Genomic DNA, 9,033 nt, shown 5'->3' on the forward strand with positions numbered 1-9,033 from the left:
CCTTGGCTTCACCAGCCATAAGGGGTACAAAGTTCAATAATTCCTTGTGCAAAGAAGGCAGAGAGGTGGAAAAATTATTTGTGAACAGCATCAATGTCTGCAATAATTGCTTCTATAAACCTTTATGAATATTTTGCATATGAAATTATTTTAGTATAATGAGGGTGAAAATTGAGATGTGCAGAAACATAATAATTTATAGAGGTCAAAAGATAAGAAAGGTTGAATAGGAGATATTTTATATTTCTTATTGTGGTAAAATATACATGAGAAAATTTATCATTTTGAGAATGAATTTTTAAATATATACTGTTCAGTGGTATTAAGTATATTTACACTGTTGCATAGACATCATCATCATTCATCTCCAGAACTTTTTCATCTTCTCAAACTAAAATGCCATACCCATTAAACAACAATTCCTATTGTCCCCACTTCCCAGCCCCTGGGAACCACCATTCTACTTTCTGTCTCTATGATTTTGTTAGTACAGTTATCTCATATAAGCAGAATCATAGAATATTTGTCCTTTTGTCTCTGGCTTATTTCACTTAGCCTAATGTTTTCAAGGGTCTTCCTTTGAAGTACAATATTTTTTAAGGCTAAACAATATTCCATAAAAATGGGCAATGCTTCATTAATTTGCATGTCATCCTTGAGCAGGGGCCATGCTAATTTCTATCATTCCAATTTTAGCATATGTGCTGCTGAAGCAAGTACTAAAGATTTAACCAACTGGAAAACTAAAATATGAACTAAGAGTTGAGTAAAGGAAGGGAAGTTGAGGTCATATAAATGAACTAAATCTTCATCTTCAATAGACAGGAAATGATAATGCCTATGTTTCAAAAATCAAGAAAAAGTCATACCAACACGTTGCTTATAGCTATAGATGTAACCTCCACAAGAAGAAAATTTGTTAAAACTACTGAGAATAAGGATTAGGTAATGGGAGAGGTAGAACGAGGGGGAGGTGTTATTTTAAGCATCACTGCATTACTATTGTTTGTTGACTTTAATACTTTATCTATAATAATCTAATGATAAAAAGTACCTCCTAAGACAGGACTGCTTAATGACCAGAACTGTAACCCAGAACTCCTGACATTAACAGTATCTACTTTTCAATGCAGTATGTTACCTCTCCCAACACACTTTCTTGAAGACCCTATTGCCAGGGACATCATTAAGTCACACGGGAAGGTATAGCAATGGCCTAACTCCAAAGGCCTTCTTTTCTCCTTATTTCCATGTTTTAATTCTCATATTACTGATATTATTCTATTTTACATAATATCTTATTACTGTAACTACCACTTTTACTATGACTTTTTTTAACAAGGTCTATCTGCTTCTTTTGGCAGTGGCTTTGCTACTTGGCTGGAATGTTTATGAGTTCCTTGAAAGCGTACTAGCTTACTTCTACACCCCAGGAATTTTCTCAAAGACCCATTCCTGTTTAGCATAATTTGTACATCAACATCTGAACTTTTCTGAAAGTTCCAGGCAAAGGCATCAGCAGCTGGGAACTTCTGTAGTGGCCCCAACCTCCACTATACCTATGGAGTAATGCCTCCTCTCTTCTACATTCTGATTTTCCTTAACCACACAAAGCCAATCCAACCTACTTCTCATTTCTCATCCTGACTAATCTGAAAGCCTGAGCTCTTTTAGCAACATTAGCTTGGCCAGAAATTTACAGTGGAGCTCTTAAATCCGTAAGAATGATGCATCTCCTGTGTGGCTGCACCTAAGGTGGCTGAAATGAAAGGATATTCACTCCAGATTTCAGCTGATGGAGGAAGATCTAGTTCCAGATCCTCAAATCAAGTAAGAAATAATTTAGCTTAAGTTGGGCTTTTTTTTTTTTCATATTTTATCTACTTATTTGAGAGAGATATGAGAGAGAGAGATCAAGTGCACAAGCCGGCAGGGGCCGGGGGGGGGGGGGTGGACAAGCATCCTCCCTGCTGAGAGGGGAGCCCAATGCAGGCTCAATCCCAGGACCATGAGATTATGACCTGAGTGGAGGACAGATGCTTAACTGACTGAGCCACCCCGGAGCCCCTAAACTAAGTTTGGAATTAAGTTTTATATAGAACATGGTGATGTTTCAAATAAATAAAAAGAATCCTTCTGAAATGAAAATAGGGTTTTCTCAATTATAAATATTTTCTATCTTCTTTAAGCTTTGTACTTTGGTATTCTTCTGATGTCAGTTATCATCTTTAATAACTTTCGCAGATGCAGAAACTTGATTTGAAAAAGTGATGAAAGGTGGCCATAGAATCTTCTATATGCTGCATTTGTCAAACATTTCAGTATTATTTCCAGCTCACAGTTCCACACATCAAGGAGGAAAGCTAGTGCGACGTCTGGGTGGCTCGGTCAGTTAAGCCGCTGCCTTCAGCTCAGGCCATGATCCTAGGGTCCTGGGATCGAGTCCCACATTGGGCTCCTTGCTCCACAGGGAGCCTGTTTCTCTCTCTGCCTCTGCCTGCTGCTCTGCCTGCTTGTGTGTGTGCGCGCTCTCTCTCTCTCTCTCCCCCTCTCTCTGGCAAATAAATAAATACAATCTGAAAAAAAAGAAAGAAAGTTAGAAACCTATAAAATAAAAGCAGCTATGATTATGTGGTGCCTGAAACTCATATTAATTAAGGAATTCTAAAGGACACAGACATGTGCAACCCAGAAAAAGGGAAGATAATGTGTAAAATAAAGGGCTAGAAGTTTTTGTGTGTCCAGTATGCAGAGTGCCTAAGAGTTTGAGCTCTGCAACCTAATAGATTGGAGTGCAAATTCTAACCCTCCATTTATGAGTAGTGTCACTCTCAGAAAGATCACTTTAGCACTCTAGATCTTGATTCGGTTTTCTGTAAAATGGGAGCAAATATTAATGCCTCTAATATGTTTGTGATAATAAATGAATATAAATATATGCAATTTTATTACACACCTAATATACAGGAAAAAATTCTGTGAACCATCATCATAATTATCATTATTATTGTTTTAGCACATATTATTCATATTATTCCAAATAAGAGAAAGCAGATACTAATGGGAAAATGTCCTAGATCAATAAAAGGGTGACTTTCTTAACAAATGGAACAACTAACCATGAGATGGAAAGTTCAATGAAATAATGAGCTTCCAATGGCCATCTCACAGGGATTCTGTAATTAAAAGGAGCTCTGGCATTAAGAAGGCAGTTATACCTGATGATCATTAAGGTCCCTCTTACTTTTCAGATATAATGTAATGATTAAGTTCATGCAGCTCATTAGTGCCAGTAAGTTTGGGGTGTCGTGTGGTCCCAAACTGTCCTTCCTTCTAGTTAATAAGAAAAGAGGCTGACTAGGGAGTTTCCAGTTACTATTTCCACACAGTACTGCCAAGTAAAGTTGTTTCTTATAACCCACAAGCTGGCAGGCCTCACTCTCCTCTTCTGTTTTCATCATGAAAGCCTTAGGAAGCAGAGACTGCCTGTTCCTCCCATCTACTTCCCCAAGAAAATGACAAAATGACATTCTTTCCCACACTCTGTGAAATGATTTCTGTTAACAGCTCTGGAAAGAGGCTGCAAAGATGTGAGTGAAAAGATGGCAGGATTTGTTGACAAGAAGGCAAAATGAGGGAATTCAGAAAAAATCACCCACATTAGAGACCGAGGGGCCTGTGGGTTCCATCTGCTCCTCTCTCCCCTGGCCTGGGGTAGTCTCAGAATCATCTCAGGGATCGTCAGTCTTCTTTTAAATGACTCAATCAATGGGGCTTCTAATAAAGTCTAATAGATCTCACTATTAGCAGATTTTTTTTTTTATATTCAGTCTAAAATTTTACTTTGATTAATTTAACCTATTTCTCTTCATTAGATGATGGCAGTAATTTCTAAACAAAGGAAAGCATGCAAATTTGAGAAGAGTCATTATGGAAATTTCTGCTTAAAATATCTTATTTTTGCAAAAACACAGAGCATAATAATTGTCCAAACAACCTCTAGAGAAGTGAGGTTTCCCAAACAGGACACTTGGAGTGCACCTTGCCCTGATGTGCATATTTCTACTCTTGAGACTGTGATTAGAGGGATACAAAGAAAGGTTACCTGCCCACCCAAATCAGGCCAATGTGTCTGACATTAATGGTAGAAATTCAATCTAGACCTTTCTAGATCTTTTTTTTTTAATTATTAGAATATCTTTGGAAAGTTGTTATATAAACTAATAAGAGGATGAATGAAAAAGAAAATACTACTCTGAGGGCAACAATCATTGTAATGGGAGATAAACATGGGTTTTGCAGACAGTGACTTATGGGTCCTAGCTGTACCACTAGCGTTGCCTTAGACAATTTACTCATCTTTTGAAGCCTCAATTTTTGTCCTATAAAATGGTCACAATAACCCATACTTCACAGAACAGCTGCAAGGCGATTTTTGAGAAGACCTTAGCATAACATAAAGGCAAAAGTCTACCACTCAATAAGGATTATAAATAATCATTCCCTTTTTGGTGCAAATAAGATTATTATAAGTATGAGATTTGGGAAGATTTATGGATAATGTTTCAAGCAGGTGATAGCAGATAAATGTAATTAGTTGTGCATTTGCATGAAACTAAGGGAAGTTAGCTCCTTTAGGAGCATAGTGATTGAGGAGCATCCCCAGAAAATCTCAATCTTGGTATTCAATGGTGGGAGAATAAAGGAGGTGGCATTTCAGGCAAGCAAACGCATGATATGTTAAGCTGAGCATGGAGTATTCAAGGAGCAATAAGGAAACAATCTGATTTAAACAATGATGAATACTGGAGAATGACTGGACAGAAAGATGGAAGAAATACGTGGGGAAAGACCAAAATAGGGATATGAGAAGCCAGACAGCTATCACTGCAAGCTGAGTGACCCCTTTTGAAAATGCTCTCATCCTCTGTAAAGAAGACACTGGTATGCTTCCCAAATATCACAAGTATTATCCTGTGCCACAGGCTTAAATAGCAGTATGTATACTGTAAAAGCTGTGTAACTTGCATCTGGAAATCAGGAGTTAAGATTTCTGCTCAGCCAAAAAAACCTGGGCAAATGACTTAAACAAATCACCTAATCTCTCTTTGCCCCAATGTTTTCATACGTGAAATCGGCACAATGCTGGTGCACAGCCCAAAAGAAGATTGTGATGATTAGATGAGATTGTTTTGTGTATGTAAAGTGTTCTTGCTTAGTTCTGGGCACAAAGGAAGCACTCAGTTTTGGTTTAAAAATAATACAAATAAACAACACCAACAACAAAAAATCTAATTCAATGGATTGAACCATTTAAACTACATCAACTCTCATAGAACTCCATGAGTATCCCTTAAAAGAAAGCTTTTGAAATCCTCTAACACAGTAATCGTGTTGCTTGTAGCAGGGATGTGAAGACAAAATGACGGTGGGGCCAATATTGTAGCTTTGCCCTGTGAGATTTGGGATCCTCCATCTTAGTACACCAAGCACGTGCTTAGCATGTTTCAGTAGACTCTGGAGTTCAAAAAAAATAATTAAGAACAAAGTACCAGAAACACAGCATTCTGTACATGTTATGTAGTACTACTATGGTCACTGAGTTTTTATTAGATGCTAATTAAACAAAAAGAGTTTTAACTGCCTTTTTTCCCACTACCTTTCTGGTGCTTGTACTTTCTGATAATAATTGAGCCACTTTGTTGCAGACCTAGACAGAGTTCACCTTTCCCATCACATTTTCCTTTCTCTCCAGGCACCAAACTTTTCCATGAAGATGATTGGCTGGGTTTGTTAATTCACCACACAAACGTTTTGCTGAAGATAAGACCCCAAGATCTGTTGTAAAACAAAGAGTATCCTTATGTTTTATGTAATAAAATCATTGATCACCAATAGAGAGCAAACCATGTTTATCTGAAGACCCTCACTCTCAAAGGATTTATTCATAGCAATAATTCTTACCTACAGGAAACTAGCCGTTTCTCTGCTTTGCCAACTCTGGCCAGTAATGCCCCGTGCAAATGAATTTAGAGATTTTCTCAGCTTGTGTTCATATGCTACAAAAGGGAAATGGTCCAAATTGCACCTACTTGGGCCTGAATTATCGACTTCAGCTTTGAAGTGCAAATGAGCTGAATGAAAACATACTTAGGCTGCAACACAGAAACTATTTCTACTAGCTGATTGATGGTGCATTAACTCTCTTGTAAGGAAAGCCTTGTATTGCTATGGATTTGTAGTCCCCGGGTCCAATTATCCCACAGATGAAGGCAAATGCCACCCACCATATGAACCAGTCAATAGCGGTCATTTCTTAAAATTCTTTACTTTCTCTTTTTTCTAGTAATTTGAATTACTGGATCACCCATAAAATAGTTCTTTTGTGGTTTATCGGCCCTGCTGTTTCTAAAGCTAGACTTATGGACTCGAGCTAAGAAAACAAACTGCTATAAACAACTTCTCGGTAGGGTAAAATCATCAGTATTTATTGTGAATGCAAACTCCTAGGAAACTTCTAATCACCATAATCTGTCCATATAAAAATAATCCTTGACTAAATGAGTATGTCTGGAAGGAAAAAATGAACAGGGCATTTATATGACCACACAAAATGCCACATGCAAATTATTAAAGGGTTTTCAATATTTTGCAGCTTCAAAAAATCCGCAAATGAACCTTTTATAGAGCCTGACCATACTGCCCTGTGAATGAATGAATGTTGACTTTAGAAAATAGTATTAGGTGTTTTGTTAACTCCTGCATTAAATCATAGATAGTTAAATGAATAAATATAGTCTTTGATCATCACTTCCCATCTGTAGCAATTTAAATGTATCAGGCATAGTTAAGAGGCTCTGCACCAAGATGTCTCCAGGGAAGAATCTCTGGGTTACATTGGCATTTTAGAATTTGCTTCTAAGGAGGGTCCCATTCTTTGTTGAAAAGAGTAACACCAGGTTGAAAGGGAACAAATAAGGTTAAATCCATTTTTGTTTCTATAGACTCCTGTGTTAGTAAAGTATTTTAAGATTCACGTGAAAATTATACTACTCAGGTAGTAATAATTTTTTTTTTAACATAGAGACTCTTTTTCCAGAAATGACAGTGGCCCCAGGGAGTGTTTGGGTATAGGTTCTAACATTGTGTTATCCACTAATAAGACAAGGAGAAGGTATGGAAGTAAAGAAATGTGGAGACAAGCTTCCAAATTCATTGTACTTCACCCAATACTGTTTACCAGTTCTCTCACAGCATTTTCAAGCACACACATGTGAGAAGAACGGGATTCATTGAATTGAAATTCCTATTGCTCATTAAAAAAAAAAGGACAGAACAAAGGGGTCTTGCTAGCCAACAAATGAACTAATCAGACTCCAAATAATTAGCAGGTATCAGTTCAGTGGTGCTGAAGTTTGAATTCCTTAATAAAGGGGTAAAATTATCATGCGATGGGAACCAAATGAGAAAGAAGCAAAGAAGATGAACCCATTTGACTATAAAATTGTACCTGAGCCATTTCCCCAGATTAGATAGACCTAAAGTCCCACTTTTTGCAGCTTCAAAATGGTTTCAGAAAAGTTTTTATTATTATCATTGTTCAATTTCATGCGTCTCTGCACTTGAACTTCCAGCCAGGAGCAGGAGTCGAACTGCCAGAAATGCTGTGAGGAAACTGTGTTTTTCATGGCTTTTCCAGCCAACATTTTCAGGCCCAGGAGATTTGAAGACACATCCAAACTTTTGAGTGCTAATATGATTTGAACCTCTGAATCTTCTGAGATTTTTTTTTTTCTCTTTCTCAATCAGAACCCAATTATGAGCTAAGGAAGCAGAAGAACTGAATACAATTTCAGGAGTTATTTTCTGTACTGGATGCAATATCTGCAGGCCTCCAGATTTCTGGTATGTCCTTCTCTACTCTGAACATTAAATGTAATATCTATAAAACTAATTATGATGCATATTATCAAGAGTGACCAATGTTTCTTGTGAATAGCCTCTTTGTGAAATTTCAATCTCTAATTGAATGAGTATTCAGTTTAACAAGAAAATGTATATGCTTAATGATCACCATATAACATCTGTGTTCTATACAGAATATACTAAATTATCATTTAATTTATCTGGCATTATAAAGGGACTGATGTTTTCCAGATAATCAGACCCTAGTTTCACAAGTCAAAACTAAACTTATTTCAGTATAGTGATAGAGATCTTTCTAAGCTGTCTGATCATAGAAAATGCTAAACATCATTTAACTATTTCTTGATAAACTACCACTATGATTATTCCTGTGTTATCTGGGAATATATACCTTATCTTCCGTATGACCTTTTTGCACAACACTTTATTGTTCTTAACTCTAATTTCTTGCAAATGCCAGTCTGCCTGATTCAAACAAAACCTCTGTCCCTTCCTTAATTTGAAACTCAAAATATGCTCTGCTATGAATAAGCAGATAAGTGCAGTATGTTAAATTGAAGTTGTTAGGTGTTGAAAGAAGAGCCAGAGTACTTGCCTTTTATGGTGTGGTTTTAATGACAATTAATTTGTGTTGTCAGAGAATTTTTTTTCTTAATTTCTAGATATGGGTTTATACACACATGAGACAGGATTACTGAAAGAGTAATCTCTGCACATGATTCATTGGGCACCTTAGTTAAGAAGTTGGTGATACAAATTACATATGCCTACACTTTAGAAAAAGGAATTGAACTTATGTTCACAAAGACAAAGAAGACAACTCTCTGCATAATATAAATTGAGGGATGCTGGCATGATTACACATGTCTCTGAATATCTTATATATCTTTTGGTTATGAGGCTACTTTCAAAATAACCTCAATTTGTTAGGTATTATATTAGGCCTTCTCCATATAGAAGGAAGCACTGTCTTCAAACAATTAAAATCAACATAAAAAGACTGCAGTTTCTAAAGACAGCCTGAGTTCAAATGCTGACTCAAATATCTTCTAGTTTTTGATCACATACAAGCAATTTAATAGCCATCAACAGGACTATTTGGGAAGA

The 9,033-nt window shown here is 36.7% G+C and overlaps 1 non-coding gene across 1 annotated transcript; it reads right to left on the reverse strand.

Annotated features, from left to right (window-relative positions):
- Positions 1–618: 618 nt before the first annotated feature.
- On the reverse strand, positions 619–720 carry LOC131811952 (U6 spliceosomal RNA). The gene has a single exon (XR_009346192.1). It is a non-coding gene; the product is annotated as a U6 spliceosomal RNA (small nuclear RNA).
- Positions 721–9,033: the final 8,313 nt, after the last annotated feature.

This window comes from Mustela lutreola, chromosome 11 (genome assembly GCF_030435805.1).
Source record: "Mustela lutreola isolate mMusLut2 chromosome 11, mMusLut2.pri, whole genome shotgun sequence".
NCBI classification, from domain to species: Eukaryota; Metazoa; Chordata; class Mammalia; order Carnivora; family Mustelidae; genus Mustela; species Mustela lutreola.